Source organism: Polypterus senegalus, chromosome 5 (genome assembly GCF_016835505.1).
Source record: "Polypterus senegalus isolate Bchr_013 chromosome 5, ASM1683550v1, whole genome shotgun sequence".
NCBI lineage: Eukaryota > Metazoa > Chordata > Cladistia > Polypteriformes > Polypteridae > Polypterus > Polypterus senegalus.
This window is the reverse complement of record NC_053158.1, coordinates 53,248,281-53,261,464: the sequence shown is the minus strand read 5'-3', so window position 1 is coordinate 53,261,464 and position 13,184 is coordinate 53,248,281.

Genomic DNA, 13,184 nt, shown 5'->3' with positions numbered 1-13,184 from the left:
TTAGACTTTCATGTAAGTTTAACTACCTTTCCCTAACACCTTGGTCTCCTGCTCATGATTTTAATATACTTGTAATTAGATCCTCTTTGGTTTAATAAATACAGGATATCTCAGATAGATAATAAAAAAGCTAAATAGCACCATTACCAGTGGGGCACCTTCTCAGACGTCCATAAGTCGCAATGGATGAGACCAATTAAGGCATTTTAAAAGAACATTGTGAGTTAAACAGTCTCAGTGTAGCAGTATACAGGTATGGACTTGCTGAGCAAGAACTGAATAATAGTGTCACTGTTATTTTGACCAAGCTAATACTTTAGGCAATAAGTTGTCTCAATAGTTGGCTCCTTATGCATAAATGTTTCCTAATCCTGAAACAATCCATCAAATTACATTATATTTATGGAATTCAGAATTTATAACATTTGATATTGAAGGAACCTTAGAAATATGGAAAACGTATGGACCATTATGCCCCCAAAACAAACAAAATGGTTGCTTAATATACTTTAGTGTCCTAGACTTTAATATTAAAGCTATTTCAGCACTTTCAGAACAAAATGATCTAGCCTACAAGTCAAAATTCAGGTGTCATAAACTGAGAAAAAACCCATGGAAATTAATAAATTGCACTCAGAATATAGCAGTCTCATTTTAAATTACAGAATTTTTAAGTAAATTTGCTGCATTCCCTAAGCAAGCAAATTTCTTTCTTCTCTGTAACTTCATTATAGCAACAAAGATAAGGTGAAATATTTAACCTTATTAGCAGCATGGAGCTGATTGATCAATACTGTTTCTTTGATTATTTTAATTAAACATTTGTAGCTCTCTGATTAAATGTAAAAGTTCAACGCTTGTAGAAAAGTGCAAATATACGATATATTGCCTTCCTGAACCATTTTTGTAATGTGGCACATTTGACTAGCAATTAATTGAGTCAATAACTGCTGATGATTTTCAGTTTTGGTTTGTAAATTATACAGATTTTTTATGTTATCTAAATAAATTAGGGAGACCTTCATAAAGATGGCTGTCAGAATTAATACAGTGCCTCACCTCCCTATTTTTATTTTTGCTTGTTGTTTTCTTCAGCTCCTTTGTGTTTATGTTCATCACATTTTATGTTTTTATATGGTTTTAATTAAAAACAAGATTTGTTAAATATTTTATAATTAATGAAAATAATAAAATTGTATTTATGGAATTAGAAAAAAAACAAGATATGTAATTACAGGTTAATGTACATTGGGATATTTAGAGATAATTATACAATGCTATCACTTTTTTGCCTTCTATTACAAATTACAATTGCAAAATAAGCTGATTTTTCCATTTAAATTGTACAAAACACTCCATTACCCATCCTTTAGCAATTTTGCAACCTCACAAGTCTTGTAATATTGCAGATAAGTGCAGAATCTGTTTCAAGAGTATAAAATTAAGGTTTGGTTAAAAAACAAAACTCCCACTGAACATGGCAGACTGGATGTACACAACCTCTCCTCTCATTTGTCCAGTGTTCCAGAACAAGAGATGCACAACATTGCTGTTCAACATTAGTACACATTAGTACAAGAATAAATAAAAATAAACTTCAGGCATAAATTAATATCCTTATCAATAGAGTGCCTACAGTGAATTGACAAAATGCATTTTAACAGAGAGAAGTACACAAGATTATCAATGATATTCCTTTTTAGGCCTTTATGGAAGAAAAAAGTGCATTTATATATCATTTGGTTGACATGGTGGATCTGCAATGGTTTCCTTACTCAGGGGTGTTTAGATCAGAACATTTCCCTTCTGAACTTGGCCATTCGGCCAGTTAATTCAATGTGTTTTGATATTGAATGCTTTCTGCAGAAACACATTTTTTTTCTACAAGTGTGTTTTCTGTGAGCACTAAAATGTGGCAGGGTGCATTTTTAAAGTTTAATCTCAAGTAAACTATGATTACAGTGCAGAGTATAAGGACTTTAAATTGAGAAGTCCTCTGTGGACAAATCTAAGCAGGCGCGTGCATTTGGAGGATCACACTTTGCATTCCTGCAGGGACACATTTTATTCTTGAGTTTGGTGCATTTGATAACATTAACACATGACACTTAGGTTTCAGGATGCCATCTTCCTCAGCCTGCAGTCCCTCAGATACATCATATTGTTCATTATGGCTGAAGATCGGTAGAAGCTCTGGAACATGAGCATTAGATTCTGTACTCATTTCAGCATAGCTGGGGGAATTAAGGCATCCTGTCCATATCTCTGACTGTTCCCAGGGAAGGGCATGTTACAATGCATTTGTAGGATTTGAGGTTTTGTTGGACGGAGGGCACAGTATGGTTCCCAGGCCAGTCTGTAAAGGCAGCAGCAAACTGGATAATTTCTTTGTATTCCAATCAGTGGTTCATTACAAGCCATGTCCTGAATCATTTTCTGCCAACAGATGTGTTGTTATGTTCTGCAGTGTCAGATGCATCAATGTACCTGCGCAGTGAGAAATCAAAACCAAGCGCTGGATGCAAAAGAAGCTGTAAGGACCATCTATGTTAACTTTTAGTTTATCAGTACTGCTGTCAATGCATTCACCAATATTGATAAAATCTAATTTTGCAGAGTCATACTGTAGTAATGTGCCACTTTGTATTAATCCTTTTTCTTTTGAACACAGAGCAGAAAGTGCAGCATTTCTTATAACAGGACAAGGAAATGTTTTACAGTTGTCACCCCACCTAACTCCCAGTATTCAGTGGTACTCTATAAATGTAAAGATGTTGTCACACAGGTTGGCTTCCTTTCTTCTATTTGAGTTGTTGGAATTGCTGAGGTGCACTGGCTGGTCACTGTGTCGTAGTCCTGGCTCAGATTGGTACAGATACAAAGGAAAGCTCCTTCCACATTCTTGCACAGAGCACTTCCACATACACTGTGTAGCTTCTCACATTTGTTCTCATTTTCACAAGTCCACACATCAGCAGACACAAAGAAGCCTTGCTTACTAATGTGGATGAAGGTGCCTTCTGTGTTGAGACATACCCAACGAGGTGGGCAAAATTCTTGCATCAGTGAAGCTCTCATTAATATCTTGACACTTTGCCTTGTCAATTTGGTTGAAACATTTAGGACACAAACATATCTATAATCCCAAAGTGTTAAGACAGAGGCTTTGTTCTTGGAAAGCATTTATTTGTTCTCTGCGTTCATCAACATCTTTATATTGGCTCCTTGTAATATATAACCTCCTGCAGGTACAGCAGAAGGAGCCCGCTGTATTCTTTCATTTGTCACTGATGCACACATGCTCATAGGCACACAAATCAATGTAGTTACTCTTGAAGTTCACAACTTTCTTGGTCAAATTATATATTTCACCCTGCCCTAAGGATGCTGCATTGCTCTTTCAGACTGCCCAAAAACTCAGTGCATGTTTTGTGTTTTGATTTCCTCCTGGTCTCTACCCTTTGTTTTCTTTGTTAGTAGAACCAGAGCCTCTTATTTAATTAATATCCTTGGGTATTGTGGTCTTTAGGGCCACAATTACCTGATGGCTATATATAGATATTGACACACTTGGGTCACAAAGTTGCACAGGTTCATTTAAGGTTTTCAAGAAACAGAAACTTTATTCGAATACGTCATAATAAAGCATAAAGAATAAAGCAGAGGATGTCTGGGGGAAGAGAGACAAGGCAGTGAGACACTAGGACATCCGTAGTGTAGTCTTTTAAATGTTCAAAACAGCGCACGACATGCAGAACACGCGGCAAGGCAGCAAGCAGAAGAGATGAAGAGCTGTGTTTGTTTCCCGTTGTATCACTATTTAAGAAGGGGTTTCGGAGGAACGGCCACGTCCTCTTGGGGCCTCATTCACTGTGTTCACAATACAATCTGCCAAGTGCTTAGCCGATGGTTGATAATATGATTTGCACATATGACAAAAGTTACGCGACCCCCGAGTGCATATTGTAATCTTTTTAGTTAGCCAATAAAAGGTGTCATTTTGCTTGACTTTTCACTACACATATTACAAGAAAAGGCAAAATATGCAGTATAGCCAAGCCACAATGAAACACAACAAAGCATGATTTTTTATAATGCATGCCAAGCCTCTTTTTGTTGTTCAGAAGATGCAAGAATGAGAGCAATTGAGGACTCAGTGTTTGAGTGAGTAAAGGTAATTAGTAAATAGTAGTACTAGTTTCCTGTTGATAGACATTTCTTCAGATAAATTTTGTGATGATATAGATCTAATTTTAGAGCTTCATGCCATTATGGCATCATGACTTGTTGCAATTTTAAAAGAACTTAGAATAAATCCACTTTGATTCATTGTAATAACATTACTGAATGTCATATGTGTGCTGAGTTGCAGAAATCTGTGAAATAAGAAAACTAACTCCTGTATCCCGAGCTGAAACACTCACGTCCCATTTCCACTACCACAATGTGTAGATGCCTTCTGCGGTATATGGCTAAAGTAGCTAATTATTCATAATCCTCACGCATTTCTCCATCCCACACCAAGAGACAATGGTATCGTACATTGCTGTATTTCTGAAATGATGAAATGACAACGGGAACTTTTAAGACATCACACACCCTTACACCTTTTATAAAGTAGTTTTTTGCAGCTGTGTTCTTTAGCTCATATTTTTATCTTTCTCTATTGCACATTCCCTGCTTTTTGACTGTTTTGATTTATTTCTGGTTTCTGTTTTTTACTTTTAGCTCTGGTATTTAATCTTTTTTTTTACTTTTATATTTTTCAATGTTAAAAATTTAGTCTGATTATAAATTATTTTTCTGTTTGTAGTTTGAATTTTAACTTTTTGATTTAGATATTTTGTATTGTTTTTTTTTATACTTTTTATTTTTTCAGTTCTAAATTACATAAACAAAAGCAAAAAAGCAAGGTGTTTTGGCTAGCTTCCATTTTGTGCCTAATCACAGAATATATTTATAGTCATAGATTATCTGCTTTATTTTACCATAGTTCAAATTTGAGCTTTTTGTGTTTTTAACTTTTCTTTGAGTTGTCTTGTAGGATTTAATAGTGAACAAAAACAGACTCTAATATTGCAATAATATAGGTCCATCCCTGTAGGTAAAATGTTTAATTTTATTATTCATATAATAAATTATTTATACATAACACTCTTAAACCCACAAAATAAAACAAAGTTCCTATGATGTTGAAGCCATTTATTCTTGTGCCATTTGGTGCATGGCAGTAAGCACGCCTGAACTGGGCATGGCTCAATTATAGGATACACTTACCTATATACCTGCTCTTGTTCATTCATCCTCAATTTACGCATGTAAATTTACTAAACACACACATCTTTTAATAGGAGGAAAACTGCAGTAACCAGACTAAAGCCAGCAGGAAGAAGGTGGTAAATCAACGTAGACACTAACTGAACTGAGACTTAAATTCAGTTTCCTGAAACAGTACCACCCATATTTGTCTTAATACTATATAAAAACAAATTTAGCAATAAAATAATTTATAAAATGTACATTGACACAGCATTAGCCATAATGGTAGAAAAAGATGATTGGACTTTGCTAATTTCTGAAATATAGCCAAAAATGTCAAAATTGTAATTATTTTTTTAATACTCTGCAGTGTAAGCCAAGTGATAATGATTACCTCTGCTGTACATTTTGTTTCAAGTCTGCAGTTCGAACACTCAGTATGTAGAATTTAATGCCATTTTGGAATTCTAAAATGTCCATAAATTGATCAGATTATGTTACAATTGGTACAGCTAAAAGACAATATACCATATGGGCTTCATTCTCATCAGTTGATCTCTGTGTCCTACTACAGGCTATTACATGCACCATGATTTATAGTCTAATTCCTGAAATACTTCAGTATTTTTGTTGTAGACAACACAGGCACCTTTCTAATGCCAATACCATCTGTAAGAACTAGTTCCTAATTGAAAAGAATTTCTAAGATGATGGCAGAGTCTGATGAATCCACCACTATCCCCAAGTGAAAGGATTAATGAAAAGAAAATAGCTGCTCTTTTTTCATACCTGCAAAAGCAATAAAAACTCCAAGACATTGCAATATCCAGCCCTATGTTATAAAGCGTGGGTGAATAACTTAAGCATTACATAGTGCATTTGCTAAGATGTTTTTAGCATTAAGAGCCAATTACATTATATGCTGTTGCCATTTTTCTTCCAAGATCATTTTAAGAAAACTATAGCAATTCACGTAATATAATGTATTTTTGTCAAAAACAGTTAAAGGTTAAAGTTGTGTAATTTTTATTTTATGTACCACCCGCTATATGCCCTCCTCTGAGAATGAAACTGATTCTTACTAGAAAAAACAAAAGCATGCACCAGCCGATGACTTACTGGAAACCACAAAAAGTCAGCTTAATCCTATCAAGCTAATGGATGAGTCTTGTGTTTTCGTGACTAGCACTGTGAAATGTTAAATATGGTTAAACTAACATAACCCAGAAGTCTTAATTCAAAATATCATGGCTTAATATATACAGAGAAACAGTGTGAAAGAATTTCAGATGTAACCATTTTCATGACTTCTGTAGATATATAAATGTCCACTCATTTTTTAACCCACATATTCCAATCACAGCATCATTTGACTCTATCTATTAAGAACTTTATGAAGTAGTCTAATTATATTTACATACTGTATTAACATCAACCACAATGTGTCTTTTATTGGTAGTACATTATTTAATAGACCATGACTATTTCTAAGGGATCTAGCACACTCCTTCCCAACTACCACGTTGATTTACTCCAACATGAAGAACTGAGCACTTCTTGCGGCTGCTCCTTTTAACCACTTTCATGTCAGCAGTTATAGAGTAGTGAACAAGCAGGAGTTTGAGACCATTACGATGTAAGTAATGAAAATATAAGGTTTCCCATCATTAACATCTTCAGGTTCACAGGAGAGTTCATCCTCACAGACTTCATCTTGAAGTTGTGCTGAAAAGACAAACAGGTGCATCCCATGTCCTACTCTGACGGACTCAGAGAATGAAACTTCTTTAATCTTGAACAGAGGAGGCTACATCAGGACATAATCCAGATCTTCAAAATTCTTAAAGGCAATGATAAATGAGTCCCACCCAAACTCTTTTAACTAAATCACCTATATGATGACACCAGAGGAAATGAATGTGAATTTAATCTGCAGGCATAAAGCACTCCTTTACTCAAAGAGTTATGGGATTTTGGAACAAAGTACCAAGCCATGTAGTTAAAGCAGAAAACTTGACAATCTTTAAGAAGTTTCTGGATAAGATATCAGGATGGCTTAGCTATTATCTATACATGGAGGACTGAATGGTCTCCTCTTGCTTATCAAATGTTCTAATAGGTCTGGATGTTGGTAACATGCAATCACATTCTTAGTCAATCTCATTGTTGATGATGCATTCAGAGAATGTCCTCATTTTCTGTGTCCTCCAGTTCCAGATAGATCAGCAGAGCAGAAGTCTAAAAACATTATGTGCTTCTGTGTATTACATTACATTACATATATATTGTTAAAGCAATAACTAGGCTGCGTTGAATTTATAGGTAGTGTAAGAGGAAAAACTATCATTAGGCAGAAAGAGAGGTTGGGGTACCAGCTGGTTATTCCCATTTAAGATGGGTTGAATCAAAAAGGAAAGAAAAATGCACTCACAAGTACAAAAAGATTGGCATCAGCCAATTCAAAGAAAAATATAGCTGAAGAGTTGATCCATTCTTATCCAAGTCCAGGCCCTTTCTAGGTTATTTCCAAATGGCTTTGAGAATTTTATATCACCATCCCAGAAGGGACAGGGCTTCACAGAAGAAGTTGGAAGTAGGTCAGTCGTTGTTCAGCTAGTGAGCTTCTGAACTGCTGATGGAAAAGGAGATGGCGTTAATAACAGGGCCTTCGCTCTACTCTGAGTGGTATTGCCTATCTTACTGGAGACTTGAAGATGTCGCTGAAGTGTGTGTACTTGACAACAGCTATATAGAAGATGGTACTTTATTTGGCCAAATGGGGAAATGTATGTGTTCTTTGGTTACTTCTCTCCATTCCGGCAATGACTGGTATTTAATTAACCATTACAGCATCTTTTCCATCAATTCCATTGATAATCACTTCACGTCGGCTTTCTCTAGACACCCTTGCCTAGTCCTTCACTGTCTGTGAAAAGATTGCTTTTCCTGGTAAAATACAAATTTTTTGCCATATTTCATTGCACCTTTATAAGTCATTTGTATTAGGAGTTTGTTGTTGTAGATTATTGTGACATCACTCTAATCTTCAATCTTCCAGTTTTGGACCTTTTACATTTCTAAACTAGTTCTTCATTTGAACTGTGTAAAAGATCCTTAAATGTAATTATTGGGTTTTATTTTTCATTCTCTGGCCTTGGTTTGAAAGTGAATAACTTACGGTTGGCAGGGTTTCTCTCCAGGTTTTTTTTTTTTTTGTTTCACATTTGGAAACCAAAAAATTAAGGAAATTTAAATACCCAAATGATTTAAGAAAAGATTTTACTGATTGAAATAGTAGGCAACCAACCATGATACACAGCACTACTATTAAATGCTTGTCCTAAAAATGCAAACAGTCTTCCTTTTTCTATCTAGCTTTACCCTCATTTTTTATATTTTAGGCTTTCAAACTGATTTTAAGTGGTCATGCAACCAGTGAGATTTTCATTCCCAGCCTCTCATTCCAGAAAAGACTGTGGTGCTTCACAAACAAGTCAGTCTTATTTGATTTTTTAAACTAAGTTTATTTTAACATGAAAATAGATTGGACTGAACATTGTTGGCCAAGGGCTTAATGGCTTCTTAGAAAGTGATTTATTAAAATGCTCTCATTTCTATACAAAGAATTTCCACTTTTTGAAAACATAATTCCCTTCATCAGAACAAAGATAATACTTCTTGGCATTGACCCATCTGTTTTACAAGATGGATTTTTGAATAGTGAAAAGAGACCAGCTAGAGAGATTAAAAATTGTAGAACAGCTCTTGTTAGTCATATTGAGTAATACATGCTCTGAGCTACGAGGACATGAAATGTTGCATTCGTTCATTTTGTGTTACAGGGATCCTGGTTTATGCTTTCGCTCGATAATAGTTAGTCAGTCATTTTCCAACCCGCTATATCCTAACAGAGGGTCACGGGGGTCTGCTGGAGCCAATCCCAGTCAGCACATTGCGCAAGGCAGGAACAAACCCGGGCAGGGCACACACATACACACACACACGAAGCATACACTAGGGACAATTTAGAATCGCTAATGCACCTAACCTGTATGTCTTTGGACTGTGGGAGGAAACCGAAGCACCCGGAGGAAACCCTTGCAGACACGGGGAGAACATGCAAACTCCACGCAGTGAGGACCTGGGAAGCAAACCCAGGTCTCCTTATTGCGAGGCAGCAGCGCTACCACTGCGCCACCCTGTTAATAATAGGACTGACTATATTTTACTGCATATTTTTTATATAAAACTTGTAATAATCTGGGAATCAAATAAATCTGACTTACCTAATACACAGTAGCATAACATTCTGAAATTGGGTCGCAGTCTGTCCTAGCAGTACTGGGTGCAAGGCAAAAACCATTTAGGACAGACAATTAACTTAACAAGCACAACTCTAGTATGAAGACTGGAGCAGTGGCATAGCTAGCGGAGGGGGCGGTCTGCCCTGAGTAGCACATTTTTGGGGGATGGCATTATTGGACAAAAGGCTCAGTACAATTTGTGTGTAAGCAGCAGGGTTCGGAAAAATATCATTCATAAATGAAAAAGTAAAATTCTCTGATTTTTATCCACAAATCCTTCAAAAATAATTTTCAGACTGTCCTTCTGTGACAGCATCAGACACAGAAGTTGAAATTTATGAGGCAATAACAAACATAAACAAACATTACACCGATAATAATTTCTAGGAAGATAAAGAACTAATTTACAATTTATAATTTTGTTTCGTTATCAATCCGAATGCAAAAAAAATGCATTCTTGCTCTGCGCAGAAAACATCCCCACCTATTACTTGTAAACTACACTGGTTCTGGTTTTTGTAGCATAATTATATTAAACTAATAATTAGAACATGGCTTATCAGTGCATCTATACTATATTCTTGTCTAGTTGATGCTTATAAAAATGATTTGTGAAAAATTATTGCTTTTTCTCTGTATATGAATAAATCTATGCAAAATGTATCTTAATTTTTCTCTATACGTCATTTTAATTTTCTATTTAAATAGGTTAACATATTAAGATATGTTGGAGGGCGGCAAATTGAAGTACCGCTGTGCCCCGAGCGGCACGAACTCCAGCTATGCCACAGGACTGGAGCACCATGGTGATGACTGAACAGCCACAGGAGAAAATGCAGACTCTATATGAATGATTAGGCATTTGATTTTAACCCTGTGAGGCAGCACTACTAGTCACTGCACCACTGTGCTACTCAAAATCCAAATTACAATATTATATAGTTTCATTTCCATAACTAATAATAGTTGGTCTGCCAAAAAATGAAGAAGACATTAAAGATATTCCTCAAAATAACATTTTTCATCTTGCTAGTCCAGGTGAAGCTTTCCAAAAACAAAAAAATACAGTTAAATTTTAATATGCCATGTGAGAAATGTTCGTAAAATTACAAAAAAAGATAAAGATTTAAGTTTTAATATAAGAATGGGCAACACCTTCCATTGACTTCATGTTTTTTTCTTTAGTATTAAACTGAACTACCCGGCAAGATTGCTGAATTATTCTCTGTGCTACAATTAAAACAGAAATAAGGAGGATTTACAAAATCAAAAGGCAACCTAAACATTAAATATATATGAATAACGAACTAAATACGAAACAGACATTTAGAAAGACTGCAATAAATTCATTTTTCTTTTTCTTTATCTGAGCAGTTTGCATTTCAGGGTTTCTAATGCTTATAAGCACCAAATAAGTTTAACCATAAAAGGAGACATTTCATCCTTTAAATTGAGGCCAATGAATTACCTCACCTTTCAGATGTTTCAGTGGCATAATTTACTAAAATATGAGCTAAATCTACAGTAGATATAGAAAGGAATAAAATGCAGATTATGTTGTAACTGCAGCCAAAACTGAAGCTCTACATAGTCTGTAGCTACAATAACTGCTTAGTATTGCTGGCAAATAAAAATCTATACAAATCCACTTAAATCACTTAAAAAGCACTAACATGTGAAAAAGGGACACATTCATGAATTAACATTAAAGAAATATATAAAGTATAAACCAGATGAACTGAAGTTCTGTTTTAGATGACCACATGCACACAATAATGTGTTTTCAAGTTATAAAGCATCACAATATAATACATATCGTATATGTGCACACTGTATATTTATATATTTATGTCACACATGAATATTGTCTGTCTCTCTCTTCCAAGGTCTCTTGTAAAGAGCACAATGAGCGCTACAGGGCAGCATAATGTCTCTTCACTTCTGCCCTCAGCCAGGAGGACAACCAGACAAGTCATGATGTTATACAAGCCTCACCTCATCACCCACCTCCTCTTCTCCTTCCAGCATTTAATTACATCATTCAGGATCACCATAATCAGTTATTATCAGCTTAAGAAGCAGAAACATACAGTATGTGTTGATCAGACTTAGGAGTTATTTTTTGGCAACTTTTATTATGAGTCTTAGTAACGTTGCTATTTTTTAAATATGGGTTTTGAACTATGCAGAGCTTAGTTTCACTTTGATCGTTTACTTTTGTTTTGTCATCAACTTGACGATATTTGAGCCAGTATTAAATGCCAGTCCTCTTCCAAGTTTGCGGTGTGAAAATGATCAGACTCGACACACTTAAAAAGGTTTGGGGCAGCCACCCGTAAGTTATCCCTGGATGCAATGGGTTGAATTGTGACAAGTTTCTTGGTTGGAGTCCCGAAATGAACTGATGATGGTTTGTAAAGGTGGTGGTTTTAAATAGTGAGACCAGAAGTGACATATAGGGAACCAGAAGTGACCTTCTTCTGACATCAATCGCGGCGCCGGAACTGGAAGTGATGTTTGTCGAGGCACCAGAACCGGAAGTTGGCATCATTCTAGGCGCCGGAACTGGAAGTGATATCTTCAAGGTTGAGTCAGACAGTGTGGTAAGACAGCCCTCCATACACAGACAGACACTGAATGTCCAAAGCACACACGTTTAATGTCTTCTTTGTCTTTAAACACCACACAATGCTCTAATCAGCCCAACGCAGTCCCTTCTTTTCTCCCTCTACTGCTTCTCTTCTGTCGCTTCTACTCCCCTCCTCACAAACTCCGTCTCTTTCCTCCCAATTCCAGCTCATCTAATGGAGTGAGGTGGCCCCTTTTATCATGCCCTGGATGTACTCCAGGAAGTCCATGATTACCCTCCGGCGGCACTTCCTGGTGTGGAGAAAGTGGTGCATGGGCACCCGGAAGCACTCTGGGCATGCCTGGAAACTTCTCTGGCAGCACTTCCAGTTGTGGCGGAAGTGCTGCGTTCCAAGACTCCATGATCCTCTGAGTGTCCCCTGAAGATGGCCATGGGCCCCAACAGGGTTGAGCTTCTATGCTCTGGTCCCGTGACCCCCATACACACTAGGGTGGCTGCCCTCTCCTGGCACAGTGGAGGTATTGTCCCTCTCCTGGTCCTTCCAACAGGTTTTCCCGTGGTTGGTCTGCAGAGATAACAGGAGAAGATTTAGAGCACCCCGCCACCCCCTGGCCTGGCGTGCAATTACCTTCACTTGGTCCATACAATGTCTTCCTCCTTGGATGTGCGTGACAGCAGATGCTCAAAATTTTAGTAGTTCTTTTGAATCTATAGTTTTGTAGACCCTTAGGGTAGTTTTATTCTTCATATCATACTAATTTTTTATCTAGGCTTTGAAGAATGAAGAAAGGAATACAGGTGGAATCCCATTGTAATTAAATTCATAGGACCATAAATTTTTTGTTATAATGGAAATTTCTTTATACGAATATGAGGAAAATACGTATACTATTCTGACCGGGATTTTCAGCAATTCATCAACTCTAACGGCAGAGACGCAAGGACAGTTCCGTAGCTGCTCTGCTGCGTTTTACCACATAACATGCTTTTCATACTATGTTTAGAACATTTAACATCCAACCTGGACTCAC